Genomic DNA, 16,595 nt, shown 5'->3' with positions numbered 1-16,595 from the left:
AAACTTTGGCTCAAGTGCTTTACTAGCCTTCGAATCAAAGCATTTGCAAACATCAATATCCCAAGGTTTGTTATTTCTAAACACCTCAATCAACCAAGGGGTTGAACTAAACATTGAAGAAGTAATAAGTTAGAATATATTACCAAAAGAAAGAAAACAAACTCAAGTTAGGCCAAATTTTGCTTCTTTGAAAATGTCACCAAATGGAAGTACGTTACAAATATTAAATTGCACTTAATTACAATAAAAGTTTTTTTTAAAACATTATTTTCTTGTTCCAATTTACTTGGCACGTACTATTTTTTTGTTCATTTGGTAAAAATTCTCTCTATATATCGAGAGACTCCTAATTTACATTATTTCCTTGTTGCATTAATTCGCTAACACTAGCACATTATGGTTTTTCATTTTTCAACCTCCGGTATGTTTCTTCATTTCGTCCGCCTTCACGGACAAAAGAATATGTAGGATGAATTAGTAATATATTGTAGAAAAGAACTTTAGTTACGACTTCTTAAGCTCTTTGTTCAGTCGAATGATAGATATTAAACAAATTAGGACGGAGAAAATATAATCTATATATTTTAAATACTTAAAGATAAAAAAAATTAAAAGGTATTGACACAAAGTAACGTTCGAAAATTCAAATTAGTGGCTCGGTACCGAAGCAAACAGGTCAGGGTATTGGTCCTACAAGGAGCGTATTATGATTCATGGGTCCCGTTTGGCCGGGTTTTTTTCAATTGTAAAAATAATGCCTTGTGGAACCCACGCGTTTACACGGGCGTATAAATTGCTCTTATAAAAAATTAAACATTTTTTCTTGAGGAAAAAAGAAAAGAAAAAGTATGTTTAAGTTTCCATTAGAGCATTTTATACGCTTAAATTTTGAATTTCATGACCAATCTACAAAAATAGTGCACAATCGAGAAATCATTATACAATTGTAATATCAAAAATTCGAATTTGATATGTATATGGTAAATTTTTTTATTGTATTTGAAGTATATAAAAGAAGTGTCTTGCGTACACACGCATTTATCACTTAATCATATATATTCTTATTTTAGTTTTATTATTAAAATTAAATTATTTGAATGAGTGTAAACACCAATAAATATTTTTCTATATACCATAGTCCGTACTATACTACACTCTCTCCTGTAGTAGTGGAAGCAGGATTTTCACTAAAGTAATTCAAAAATGAATAAGTAAACACTCGAAAATATTTAACATTAAATATATATACATGAAAAAATTAAGTATAATTTTCGGTAAAGGAAGTTCGATCCCTTCTGCCCACTGCTTAATCTCTTACACAACATGTATACAATTTTTTTACATAAATTAAATACGCTTATGTTCGTAAGCAATCCCTCTGTAATTGGGCATAAAGAATTTATGTTGAACGGTTAGACTTATCCTTTTTTTTTAGCTTAATTAATTAATCAGTAAATAAGAGGAGTTATGTTGTTGGCAACTCATTATGAATTTCACATGGGAAATGCTTGCTGAGTTAGCCGAATTATGCTACCTCCTCCTCATTGTTCATATCATTACAATATTAATCAAATTAAGGTTGGACTATTGCTATTTAAGGATCACCATAACCCTCATTACCACAAAGAGAAAAGGAGCCACAATTTAAACGGGTTCCAAAATTCTAGAATAACAATATCATGTGTTAGTAATTGGATTATAATTTTAAAAAAAAATATATTTAATAAATTTTTAATATAAAATATAGGACTTGGACTAAAATTATTAAATTCGAGTGAATCTTAATATAACATTCCAGCTCCATCCCTGATTATCACAAAGAGAAGAGGAGAAAAAGAAAATAAAAGAAAAAAGAATTAAAATACATTGGTGTCCTGAAAAGTGAAAAGGTAACTCATTATTATAAATCATAATGAGAGCAAAGCACATTGCAGACAAAACCACGTTCTTTGATATGAATATATAAACAGTAAAAATGAATCCACTCAAGAATTGGAGTCCATTGTTAAATGTCAAATTAATTTTTTTTATTTGGTGTTTAGTATTTGTATTGGAATCCGATTAAATTCGAATTTATATAAAAAAAAATTCACATTAGGGATAAAGTGCCTTCTAACAAAACGATTCCATATTTAAAGCTCGAACCCGAAATCTTTGATTAAGGATAAAAAAATACTTTTTCGCTCCACAACAATTGCTTGAGCATCAATTCCAGGATTACTATTTTATAAGTTGGTGGTTAGAAAGTTGAAGCAGAAAATATCAAGTAGCTAGGTAAGAAGAATTCCAGTCAGGCGGAAAGACAGTCATGTTTTACGATTTAGCTTTGGTACAAACTCTATATATCTATTAAAATATTTATTTCACATATATTAATACTATATAAAGAATCTAATAAAATTATCTTTTCTAGAATATCCGTAAACTCAAAATTTGAATTCCACTTCTAAATTCAAGGGGTAATACAAAAAGAAGTAAGGATGAAAAAGATTTAAAAAGGTGTTTGTATTTTATATCCTTCTCATCATAACATTGCATTGCTTTCGAGTTGGAGATAAGATAAGGTTTGAGTAATCCCAAAGCCAAACCAGAAGGAAAAGTTGACTGTGATTTGCAGTGAAAGTCCATTCCAATTTATTTACAGCTAAGCATTAGTGTGCAATCTTAATTTGGTTCAATATATATTTGTATTCACTCAATATTCTAAGTTCATCCGATCTGATTAATTTAAATTCGCACTAAATATGTTTAATAAAGGAGATAAACTCTCTAGCAAAAGCTCCATACCGAAAGATTTTTTTATTCTAAGAGTTCGAAATCGGCCCATTAATTAAGAGCGAAAAGATTTCAACCGTACTATTACATCGCTCCGTTTCAATACATGTTTGAGTATACTGTAATAACAGAAGCTAATAGAGATTTAAAAAAATAGCGGAGAAATGTCTTTCACCTTTTATTATTAAAAGTCATGAAAAAGGTGGTCCTCATTTTATTCCCAATAACATGATCATGAAAACCATGACACTCCATATAATGAATTTTTTCTCCACTTTTCTTTATTTTTGTTCCTTTATATTTTTCTTTTGCCCACCGAGTGGACCCAAGAAATGATAAAGGGGCATATGTTATGAGTAGTTGAAAGAATCAGACCCAATTCCTTCGGTTTGTGATTAAATTACTAGGGTCTATTAGTCATATATTATCAACTACTGCGCATATTTAAGCTTTCGTTGTGGTAAAATGGATAAGATCCATTTATCTTTAACTAGAGATCTCGTATTCGAACCTTGTGAATAAAAATAAATCTTCTAAAGACCGTTTTCCCCTTTAACGGGCCTTACATGATACTAAACAAATTAGTCGGGGCCAAAACGAATACTGAACACCAAGAAGAAAACAAAAAAAAGATTTAACTACGAAAATTCTTGATATCCATATGTCTAACCTAGTTCAGATATGATTTACTACAACAACAATAATAATCTCAGTGTAATCCCATAAATGGGGTAAAAAAGGGATGCAACACGAGAACTTCTCATGGGGTTACTCTCGTCCAAGCACGCTTAACCTTGGAGTTCTGACATGACTTACTCTTTTAAGAAAATTGATGTTGGTTTTAATTCAACTTCAAAAGCTAGCATAGCTATGGAATGAGAATTATCCAAAACTATTTAAGGAGGCAATAACACAGTCTCTCAAGCATAATGTAGGATCATATAACTCTCGCCTCCCCCTCCTAAATGTCTAAGGTTAATTGGACTTTTAAAATGTGAGCTGCATAATATCGGTATCTAATATTAGATAAACCAAGAATAAAAATAATGAGTTTTGTTCTAACATAATGTTAAGAAATAAACTTTAAGCTTAATTTAACCATTAAATATAGTCATGAACTAATTGTTCAAAACTATATAAGAAGATAACAGTTTATTCCCTCAACCAATATATGTGAGACACAAAATCCTAAATTTAACAAACTCTTCAGTTTCCTAAATTTTTGTACATTGATAAAGAAATCAACCCTGGGAAAATGTTTCAGGTTACGAGCAAATTAAAGCGGGTAAAGTCCTTTCTGCTGGTAATTTATTAATATTAGAGGACGTAGTTTCACTAACAAACTAAAGTTTTAGGGGGAAGAAAGAAGGAAAAAGAAGTTGATAAAATATAATGAATTAAAGCAAAGGACAAACTCGGAGGTTTTGTTTGTCAACAACAATTTGGTGAAGTTGGAAAACTCGTCTCTTTATTCTTGGATACCCAACTTTAGGGGAAAAAAAAAACAAGACTAATCCTAGCCTTATTCCTTTTTTTCTTTTCTTTTTTTTGTTTTAAAACTTTTTCACCATTAGTATATTTTAACTTGTTATAGTAGATAGTTTATCTTAATTTTTAGGAGAATTAAATTAATATTCACCGACAATGTAACGAATTTTACTCTATGAAGTCACTTTTACCTATAATAGCAACTAATCTATATTTTTCAAGATTATGAATCTCATTTTTTCTAGAGAGTTATCTGTAGATATCTTTTGAGTGATATAATACTGTAAAAATTTATTTATATTATCAGTATATATAAGTTAAACTCTTTTTAGATTAGAGTCCCACTTTTTGATGAATAATTATTTGTAGTTATCTTTTAGATGATCTGATAGCATAAAAATTCTTTTATACTCTTCCTAGGGTCGGTAACTCTTAGCTAAGATAGAACAAGATAGGAGAGAAATAAAATATTATTTAGACTGAGTATTGAAGAGACTGGTAATCACGCCCACCCATGCCTTATAAAAAGTACTAAGCGGTAGCTGCAAATATAATCTGGTCTAAGAGTCCGGAGTCGAATCCCACAAAAAATTAAGATTTTGCTATAACTGTTAAGTATCACTAAGAAGACAAGCTCAAATAATTTTTAAGCTGTAAATATCAATATTCTTATGTCTAACTAATTAATTAACAAATTAAAATAGTAAATTAACAACAAAAGATACTAAGGGTTAGAGATAAGATTAAGGAGAGGTCTAGAGTTATGATTTTCCCAATTGTCGAAATCCTCCCCGCTACGTTTTCTATAATTTTGGGTAAGTATTTTCTACCGATCGTGAGTACTTCGGGTGTCATAATTCTCTTTCGAGCAACCACCACAATTTACTAGACGTATTCTTCCGATCTACGCTAGCTGGCAGTAATTCACCGCTCACCAAGATCGCACCAAGGTTTCGTTATTCCTAATCCCACCTTTTAACCCTCCGTATTGATTCCTCACATACGTTAGGAGTGATGTTGTTCAACAACTACCTAAATATGTACCCTTTTCAAAGCAATACAAATTAAATAGGCACAATTAATTGAGGGCCCTTCAATCAACTAAGATAATCACGTAGTTGAACAAGTAGATAAACTCCAACAGCAAAATTATCTTAAACGCAACGGAAAATCATCCTTTAAAAGGTCCCATCAAACCCTAGATAAAAAAGTTTATCTACTCATAACCATACTAACAATCATGTAATAATTGGAAGCATTAATCTATATATTAAGGAAGAACGGAGAGAAAACTCTTGTGATTCGTTGCTTCCAAGTATTTACGTAGCCTTTTTGCCTCTCCAATAATGTCTCTCCTCTAAGAAATAGGTTTAGAACCCCTTTTATACATGTTGGGGGCGTGTAGGGTTGAAACTCCCAAGTCCTGGCCGAATTAGGACGAAATCCGCCCTTGGGCGTCCCGTTTTGTGCCTGGTGCGAACTTGGACACCACCCAACGAGTCATCTACTTAAAAGAACCCTACCCGCAGTCCGCCCTTCCTTGAATTATTCGGTCATGCAATACTTATTGAATACAAAGAACAAAATTCATTTCGACCCCGTCGTAGTTCTCAATCATTTCGTGGCACCGGGAATGGCTGAACCATCTACGATGGGGGGAGCTAATGCATAGTCCCTTGGATGAAGGATTTTTTCACTTTTGTGCTATGCTGCCCTTAGTATTTTGGTTGGTGCATGGCGCGAACCTGGGTACCAAAGTCATACTTCCTCCAAATTCTTCTGTTTTTACTTCAATTTGCATGCAAGCTTTCCAAATCACTTCCAATTGACTCCTACACATATAAATATCAATATTAAGCTCGAGTCACAAATAATTACACTAAAGTTAACAAGATCGAGGCATAATGCAAGGCAAACTACATACAAAAATATGAATTTTTAGCTTAATATCACCACCCCACACTTAATCTCTTGCTCGAGCAACCTAAAACCTTGCTAACCAAACACTGCACACAAGACATCATACAATGGAGGAACATCTGGCAATTCAATACACTGCACCTATGACCATGGTTGATACCAATAATTAAGCCCTTGCATACACATTCATACCTTTCCCAACTTTCACATGCCTGAATATTAGTGACCAATTTAAAACAATCAAACAACCTGCCCATAACCACCCAACCTCAAAGACCGACTCATCGTCAATAAGCACTCTCAACTCGTGCACTCACCCAACAAGAGATGTTTAATAACGTCACATATTCGTCATGGAATCATGTGCCTCACCAAAGAATAAGAGGGCATTTCATTCACACATTCAAATATGCACTCGAATATAATTTAAGGACAAAACATATATGAACAAAGAACCACTCACTCTCACAAAGAAATTCATGTGCATTCCATGGTCGTACTATAGGCTTGCCCGTAGTGTATATCTCTACTCATGTAAGTTTGCGAGGTCTAAGATCACTTAGATCTTTACGGGTTGTAATGTAGGCTAAGGGATGGGTAGGATATATTTTGGATATAGTGACTGTGAACACCTAATTTTTGACCGCACCCAAATTCTATACTATTTTAGTGTAAATATTTCTTTTAGGTCTAATTTTAATATTTTAAACTTTTATCTTACTCTTAATAGGTTTCACTAAAAAGAAAACTACAAAATATAATCACATTCTTAGAGTATAAATTTTATTTCTAAAAATAAAAAAAAATAAAAAAATTCAAATACATATATATTTGGTTTCTATTAATTAGAATTTTAATAAGTAAGCTATGGAATTTTTCTTAGTATCACTTAAAGTACATGTAAATATTTAATTTTCCTATTTTTACATGAAATGTTGGTTAATCTTCTTATCTTTATAATTTAATTTATCTTTTAAAATAAAATATAAAACAAAAGTAAACTAACTAAAACAAACGTAAAAATCTGATAAACAATCCCATAATCTCCATTTTAGTCTAACTAACCCCATGATCTACTCTCACCCTACACCCCTCACTTCTCACGTAACCCCTCACATCCTCACCACATCCCACGATCTCCATCATCTGCACACACACACAATATATATAAAACACAATCCCATTATAGAAAAGGGGGAGGAATCTGAAGCAATAAAAAAACGGAAGAAAAAGAAGAGGAAACTAGTCATTTGGAAAAACTTATGCACTGCCGCAGCTCTTAACCCCAAAAAATGCCGAATACCACCATTTTTAACTCACGACCTTCATAGCCATGTAACCAGCCAAGCACCTCATCTCCACTTTCATTCTCACCATTGAAATAGCCCCAAAATCACCAAAAATCAGCTCCTTATTTACAAAAAAAAAAGAGTCAAAAACACCTTGAACCAGTCCCCTTTTTCACATGAAACGTCAGCAAAAAACCAACCCGTTTGAGTCGAGATTGTTTAGGCCACTGTTCGAGTTTACCGGAAGTAGATTCTAGCTTCTGTTTTCGTTTTCGGCAAAGTTTGCCGATGTCAGATTTGTTTGTGCAAAGTTGTTATTGAAAGCTAAAGAAAGGTCCATTCTATCCACCCTTGTTTGTTTCAAATATTTTGCTTGCGTGTATCTGGTATGCCGTACGTATTTAGTGAGAATGAAATTTTCTTTTATGGCTGATTGTTTGGTTTATTTGATTGTTGAGCTTTTCTTAGTTAAATAATAAAGTTGATGGAACATAATACTTAAGTGTTAGTTTCTTAAATAAGGATTCATGTTCACTTTCTTTATTAAAAACTTGACATGGCAGAATTGGTATGGATTTAAGTTATTAATATTTAGCAAAGTCTTGGAAATAATTGGATCGTATCTTACGGTTTGTATGCTTAGGTTACTCATATCTTATATTAGCACGTTGTCTTGTTTTATATACTTTATTAGTTAATTATTTGATTTTATCTTAAGTCTTTAACTGATAGTGGTAGTCAGTAGAAGAAATAAAAGGGGCCATAGATTGTGATAAGTAAAATTAGCAAGCTGGCCCACATTAAATAGTGCAGCCTTTTAAGACAAATAATTTAGTACTAAAAATATTAATTTTTTTTTCTAGAAAAATAATTCATTCAAATCGCTAGCATACTTTAGGCATGTGTTAAATCAAATTATCATGGTTATGTATACGTCTGCGTGACATAATTATGATTCCCAAATTAAAGGCAAAGTATGTGTTCGCGCAACTTTGACAAAACAATCTTAAAAATAATAAAGTGTTATTAATTGTGTACACGTCCGCGTGACATGATTCATGACACACCAAACAAAACGAATACACGTACGCGTGATTCGTTTCAAGATAATTTCATAATTACAAATAATCAAGTAATCAAAAGCGGTTTAAGACAAAAGTGCACAAAGTTTCCTAGAACCTAAAATATCCAGAATTGGTTAAGCCAAGTATAATTATTAAAAGTGACCGTGTTAAAACCACGGAATTCGGGAGTGCCTCACACCTTCTCCCGGGTTAACAGAATTTCTTACCCGATCTTCTGTGTTCGCGGACCGTAATTCGAAGTCAAAACTTCCTCGATTTGGGATTTCAAATAAACCGGTGACTTGGGACACCATAATAATTATCCCAAGTGGCGACTCTGATTAAATAAATAATCTCATTTCGAATAATGTCACTTAAATTGAAAAAACTTCTTTGGCACCTATTCATCGGAAAAAAGGAGGTGTGACAGCTCTGGCGACTCTGCTGGGGAAAAGAACCCAGAACTTTTGGTTCAGGGTTCAGAATTTGAGCTTGTAATGTGATTTATACTTGGCTTTATTGATTGTATGATATTTGTGGGCCTAATGTGTTAATTGTTGCTTATTTACCGCTTTGATACTATTTGAACTGTAATAAATTGTCTTCTTACGCCTCCCTTCTGAGTCTTCTGAATTTATGGTGTACACGTGCGCGTGGCCCACTTTTCTGTTAGAAGTCATACCAATTAGAACGAGGCTGGGTCAGTAACTAGGCCGGGTAGACTTTCGTACTCCCGGTACATTACCCCCACCTCGGCTCGAGCTGTCCGCTTGGGTAAGCCAGGTCTAAAACACTCCCCTTAGGATTTAAACCTAGAATAACATAGCCTCATGCCGGATCCCTAGTAGGAACGTTTGTTTGCATCATGTGTATTTGACTTTGGGGACTCAACACAAGGTTTGGGTCCGTCTAGGACAGGTGTACCCGAAATTACAAGACCATCCTGGTGCATCTTATGTGCTACTTGTGCATTATGTTTGATTTGGCTTGTGCATGTTGACCGGTTTCTAAAATAAAATAAAAATATAAAAATATTGAGGGAAAACCAGAAAGAAGAAAATATGAGGGAGAAAATTTACCCGATTTTCGAAAATTTCAGTATTTACCCCAAAAAAAAAAATTCAAAAAAAAAGTGTCATCCTATTCCTGAAATTTCTACGAACTACGCGGGTCTGATTCTCACCGGATGTGAGATACGTAGGCAACCTTCATAGGGTTCGGCCCCATTTTTATAAAATAACTATAAAAAAAAAGGAATTGTGTCTAGTGTTTTTTTTAATCAAAAAACAAATAAGCAGACCCAGCTTCGGTTAATCCCAAATCGTTCCTGTTAGAATAGCCTTAGAACATCTTCAAAATTGTTGAAGGGCTGTTCTCGCAAGAACGGACGTGTCAATTGGGAATCACTTTTACTATAATGCCCTTCCCCCGGCCCTAAAGCTATCCTTAAAAGTAAGAAGGGGCCATAGTTGCAAAAATAACCATCCTTTCTTCGGTCATAATTGCAAAATTAGCCCCCATTTTTGTTGATTTTTTAAAATTGAGTTATTTACAAAAGATTGTTTGCAAAATGAGCGCATTGGTTCTGTCTCTTGAGACTAGTGTCAACCCTAACCTTAACCACCCACAGGTACAAAATGAGCACTGTCCAGAACACACCGTTCACAGTTGTAGACGAGGCTCCACTTCAGCTTCAGATGTGGTGGTATGATTTAGGAGAAGATGGTCAGAAATGGGTCACCAAGCACCTGGGAGCCCTCACAGATATTATGAAAATTAAACCACGGGACGATTTGATTGAGGCACTAGTGACTTTTTGGGACCCTGTTCACAATGTTTTTCGCTTCTCCGATTTTGAGCTAACTCCCACTTTAGAAGAGATAGCTGAATATTCCGGGTTTGGCAGGGATTTGAGAAACCAGGAGCTCATATTCCCGAGGGCTCTTTCTGTACACCGATTCTTCGATCTTCTGAACATCAGTAAGCAAATTAGAAAGACCAACGTAGTCGAAGGGTGTTATTCTTTCTACTTCCTGTACTCTAGGTTCGGGCAGCCAAATGGGTTTGAAATGCATGAAAAGGGCCTTAACAACAAGCAGAACAAAGACACATGGCATATTCATCGTCGCTTCGCCTTCATAATGGCGTTTCTGGGAATTATGGTCTTCCCAAACAAGGAGCGGACAATTGATACCCGCATAGCCAGGGTTGTACAGGTCCTCACTACCAAAGAACATCACACTCTTGCCCCGATCATTCTATCAGACATTTATCGGGCGTTAACTTTGTGCAAGTCTGGGGCAAAATTCTTCGAAGGGTGCAATATTTTATTACAAATGTGGTTGATTGAGCATCTCCGACATCACCCCAAGTTCATGAGCTATGGTCCGAGCAAGGACAATTTCATTGATAGTTACGAAGAAAGAGTAAAAGATTACAACTCTCCAGAAGGGGTGGAAGCCTGGATATCCCACCTAAGATCTTTAAATGCAAGTCAAATTGAGTGGACTTTGGGATGGCTCCCGCTAAGAGAGGTGATACACATGTCTGCCCTAAAAAGTCATTTGCTGTTGTTGGGTTTGAGAAGTGTCCAGCCGTATGCACCACACAGAGTTCTAAGACAGCTAGGAAGGTACCAAGTAGTACCTAAAGATGAAGATTTGAGTGTGTAAGTTATTGAGCTACACCCCGAAGCCCCACTCCCCGAAGCTTTAATCCAGCAAATTTGGAATGGTTGTCGCTACTTGAAAGATGATACTCAGGTGCCAGATCCTGCGAGAGGTGAGGTAGATCCGGGTTATGCTATATGGTTTGGGAAGAGGTCTCGCGTGGATGATGTGCCAGAGCCCAAAAGGCCCACAAAAAGACCGCATATTCAAGCCTTTGATGATAAAATCCAAGAACGGTTGGCTTGGGGTGAACGGGAAAAGGGATACAAAACAACTATTCATGCCTTAGAAGAAAGGCTGAGAAACCTCAATTTTGAGAAAGACTTGCAAGAACAAGAAGCCGAAGGGGAAAAAAAGAGTCTGATCCACAAAAATAAAGCCCTTCGTGCTCAACTTCAACAGATGAAGAAAGCCTCTGAAGTGCCAGTGAGAAGTTGGAAAGACCAGAGAACCATTGCCAATCTGATGGAAAAGGTGCAAGATTATGATTCCCTCTTGGCAAAGACTGAAAAGGCATTGGACAAAGCCAAGGAAAAGATCGTACAGCTAAATGACAAGGCCGAATCAAGTAAGGATCGCCAAGTAACAAAATTTGAAGAAGAGAGGGCTCAATTCGAGAGAGAGAAGGCCCATTGGGTACGTTCAGAAGCTCAGCTCCATGCACAGTTGGAAGAAATGAGAAGGTACAATAGAGAATACCAGCATGCAGATTTTGATAGGGAGATGGCTCAGGCGATACTCGAGCAGGCTAGACTTCGGGCTCAGTTGGAGTCAGCCTTAGATCGTGAGGGACACATAAGGGAGATAGCCACCACTCGCCAGCAGCAGTTACAAGATCGAGACCAGAATTTCCAGTACTTCAAAGAGCAAGTCCATAATTTGGCTGTTTATACCGCTCAAAGTTATGTGAACTGCCAAGGGATGGATTATGAGAAGTTTTTGGAGCATGCACCTACTTTTGCCTGTCATCTTGAAGCAGAGTTAGAAAGGATGTACCGTACATTAGGGGGTCAACCAGGGCAAGCCCCACCATGAGCAGATGTTCCAGTGTTTGAAAGCAAGAAGATTGGGGAGTTGAATTATAGTCGTAGTTGTTAGAACTTTTTTGATGTAGTAGTTATGTTTTAGTTTGAGTCATTGTTGAATCTTTAAAATCATTGTCTTTTAGTCTTGTCAGAGTTTGGTAAGTCATTTTCAATGTAATGTCCTTTCTATTATTGTATTATTTTGTTTTGTTAAAAAAAAAAATCTACTATTATTATTTTCCCCTAAACTACGTAATGGTCTGATTCATGCGGCGTCATGATACGTAGGCAATCCTCATCGGATGCGATCATAACCATAATTAATCTAAAAAAAATGAAAAAAAACTGTTAAATTCAAGATGAAAATAAACCAATAAATCAATAAGCCGGGATGAAACATAAAGCTTTCCAAGATCATTTTAGAAATGAAAATGGCATTAGGTGCATAACATATAATGTGTGATTAATATCTGCAAAATGCCTAACTCTAACATGTTTGTTGTTTGTCATTTTAAAAGATAAAGTAAAACAGAGGTGGTTGGTTTGTGGTTTAAACTGGCGACTCACCCTTACAACACGAGATCAAAAAGAAAAAGTAGAATGGCGAACAACAATGAGAATGAGTCAGATAATGATGATGTCCATGGACAATTGGTTGAACAAGGTTCAGGACTGGTTGAAGAAGTAAGAGTGTTGAAGCAACAATTGGCAGAGATGTACCAAGCCTGGGTGAATGGACAAGCACCGCCCTCACTACCCATAGGGCCTTCGGATAATCTTCATAATGTGTCAGTTGCCACTCAAGTGCCTATCTCCATAACAAGTAACCCATTGTACCAACCTGGATTCAGTCCGAGCATTAACCTTCCCACTATCCCCAGTACCTCCATTCCACGTCCTCCAATCGCACCTTTCAGAAATCACCCACCTACTATACCCATTGTCCATACTTTCACTGTCCCACAACCGGCTCTTGCTCAAAAGTCCAATAATGATCCACAATTGGATGCTCATGATGCCCAACATTACTCTCCAGAACTGACTTTAAAGGTTCCAGATTCATACAAGCACACTCCTCATAACGTGTTCCCAATTGAGTTCGAAAAGCCCGAAAAGACTATGGAACAAGAGGAAATGACCAGAAAAATGAAGAGCTTGGAACAAACCATGAGAAACATACAAGGTTTGGGGGGCCATAAGAGTGTTTCGTTTAACGATCTATGCATGTTTCCCCATGTTCATTTGCCACCCGGCTTCAAGACCCCAAGTTTGACAAGTATGATAGGCATGGTGATCCCGTTGCCCATTTGAAGAGGTATTGTAACCAACTAAGAGGAGCGGGAGGCAAAGAAGAATTGCACATGGCTTATTTTGGGGAAAGTTTGACAGGAATTGCTTCAGAGTGGTTCATAGATCAAGACATCTGTCACTGGCACGTTTGGAATGACATGGCTCAAGATTTTGTCCAGCAGTTTCAGTACAATATTGATATAGTGCCAGACCGCTCCTCTCTCGTCAACATAAAGAAGAAACCAACAGAAAGCTTCAGAGAATATGCAATCAAGTGGAGAGAGCAGACTGCTAGGGTCAAACCACCAATGAAAGAGGCAGAAATGATTGACTATTTTCTCCAAGCTCAGGATCCTGATTACCTCCATTACATGTTGGCCGCCATCGGTAAACCTTTTGCTGAGGCGATTAAGATTGGTGAAATAGTTGAGAATGGCATGAAGTCAGGCAAAATTGTGAGTCAGGCAGCCCTTAAGGCAACCACACAAGCAATTCAAAGGGGGTCAGGCAATTTCGAAAATCGGAAAAAGAAGGAGGAAGGATCCATGATGGCATCTGGGTTCGGAGGAGTTTAAAGAGGAATAACTCCTTCTTACGTGCAATTCCAACAAGGACTATCCAATTCTCTTCAACATTATTATCCGCCTCAAGGTCCCCGATACTCAGTTCCCCTGCAACAATACACAGTGTTTAATGCTCAGGCTTATGCTAGGCCTCCCAATCACCAACAATGGCGGGCACCGATTCCACAAGGCTCTCGTCAACTCCGGCCGAATTTTCAGGCACCATATAATCCTCGTCCCCGACAAGAATATGTGAGAGAACAGGAGCCAAAGAAAGAGTTCACCCCAATTGGAGAATCGTATACAAGCCTATTTCGAAAGTTGATGCAGTTGAAGTTGATTGAAACTATTATGCCGCGCTATGTGAATCCAAATTCAAAAGGTTTTGACTCAAATGCAAGATATGAGTATCACTCTAACACCCAAGGGCATAGTACTGAAAACTGTTGGACATTAAAGAAAGCCATTGAAAATTTGATTGAAGCAAAGGCAATTGTGGTAACAAACAATGAGGATACTCCTAATATCACAAACAATCCGCTCCCAACTCATGATAATACACATTTTATTGGGATGATTTGTGATGATCGGGATTATAAACAGTCTGGCAAGACAGAGATGGTGGTTAGAACCATAGGGTTAGAACCAAAAGTGATAGTGAGCCTGCCGCAATTGGCACCATTGATGGTGAAAGGTGCGAATTCTAGTTTGAACTTGGCATGTTCTGAAAAAATGATTCTCTATGTTCCTGGAAGCACAAAAAAGGTTGAGGTTCAATTGGGTGGGCCAAAACTTTACATCCCCAGGGGCATTCAAAAGATCATTCCAAATAATGGTTTGAGGAATATAACAGAGCCAGTCGTGATCCGATCTGTTGCCCAACTCATAGTGACAAACACAAAAGCTATTCCCTGGAATTATAACAAGACTGTCATGACATACAAAGGAAAAGAGATAGTTGAAGAAACAGGTGAAATAGGGGGCTTGACCCGCTCTGGAAGGTGTTATTCACCAGAGGAATTGAGAAAAGCTAAGCAAGCCAGAGAAGGTCATTTGCCAGTGGAAGAACCCGTTGCAGAAAAAGAAGCGGAGGAATTCCTTAAGAAGATGAAATTGCAAGACTACTCAATTATTGACCAACTAAGGAAAACTCCTGCTCAGATATCTTTGTTATCTCTGCTTTTGCATTCAGAAGAGCATCGTCGTGTGTTGATCAAAACTTTGAACGAGGCATATGTCTCAGAAAAGACAATGGTGAATCAGCTAGAAAAAATGGCTGAAAGATTCTTTGAAGTAAATAGAATTACTTTCAGCGATGATGATTTGCCTGAGGAAGGGGCTGGCCACAATAGAGCTTTGCATCTTATGGTCAAATGTGAAGGGCACTACGTAAAAGGAGTCATGATTGACGGAGTCTCAAGTGTAGATGTGTGTCCTCTTTCTACTCTACAACAGCTGAACATCGACACTAACAGAATTCGAACCAGTAATGTCAGCATCAGAGCTTTTGATGGTTTAAAAAGAGACACTATTGGGGAAATCGAACTCACCATGACAATCGGCCCGGTTGATTTTAACATTGTCTTTCAAGTGTTAGATATGAAAACTTCCTATAATTTTCTTTTGGGAAGGCCGTGGATCCATATGGCCAGAGCTGTACCATCCACCCTACATCAAATGGTCAAATTTGAGTGTGACGGGCAAGAAATTATTATTCATGGGGAGGACGACTCATCCGTCTATAAAGACCCGTCCATTCCATATATCGAGGCCAAGGAAGGATGTGAATCTATCATATATCAAGCATTTGAGGTGATTGAGGTGGACCAAATGGAAGAAGGAAAACCAATTCTGCATCCTCGTCTTTCAGCCACATCTATGATGGTAGCTTCGCTGATGTTGAGGAACGGCTATGAACCAGGAAAAGGATTGGGATCCTCTCTACAAGGAATTGTGAACCCCATTGCTCCATTTTCAAAGAAAAATACCTTTGGCTTGGGCTTTAAACCAACATCAGCTGATATAGACAGAGCCAAGGCCCGCAAAAAGAATGGTTGGAATCTGTCCAAACCAATCCCTCACATTGCCTACTCTTTTGTCAAGCCACAATTTGAAGAAGTCCAAAATCCTTCTACTCAGGATGACATTAACGGAGTTTGCCAGGGTCTCAAGGAGATGTTCTATGAGATCAATATGGTTCAAGTTGGGGAGGGCCCTAGCCGTGCAAATGTTCAACTGATTGGTCCAGATACTTCACTCAGCAACTGGGAAGCAACTCCTCTTCCCATCAGGAAGGAGTCTGGGTAGCCTGTTTTGTTGTTTTTTCTGTATTTGGATTATTTTAAGGGTTGAAATCCAAATATTTTAGTTTAATTGCTTTGCTGTGATGTTAACCCTTCTATCCTTTCAAATTCAATGAAATGAAGTTTCATTTTCGTAGTAAAATTCTATCTTTTTATTTCCCTAATTTTTGTTAATTTCTTATCATTTTTAGTTTCGATAATGCTGGCTT

General features: G+C 36.7%; 1 pseudogene; it reads left to right on the top strand.

Moving 5' to 3' along the window:
* Positions 1–10,135: 10,135 nt before the first annotated feature.
* Positions 10,136–12,240, top strand: LOC138905862 (uncharacterized; annotated as a pseudogene).
* Positions 12,241–16,595: the final 4,355 nt, after the last annotated feature.

Source organism: Nicotiana tomentosiformis, chromosome 2, assembly GCF_000390325.3.
Source record: "Nicotiana tomentosiformis chromosome 2, ASM39032v3, whole genome shotgun sequence".
NCBI classification, from domain to species: domain Eukaryota; kingdom Viridiplantae; phylum Streptophyta; class Magnoliopsida; order Solanales; family Solanaceae; genus Nicotiana; species Nicotiana tomentosiformis.
Note: the sequence above shows the minus strand (reverse complement) of the source record. Positions and strands in the feature narration are given on the sequence as shown.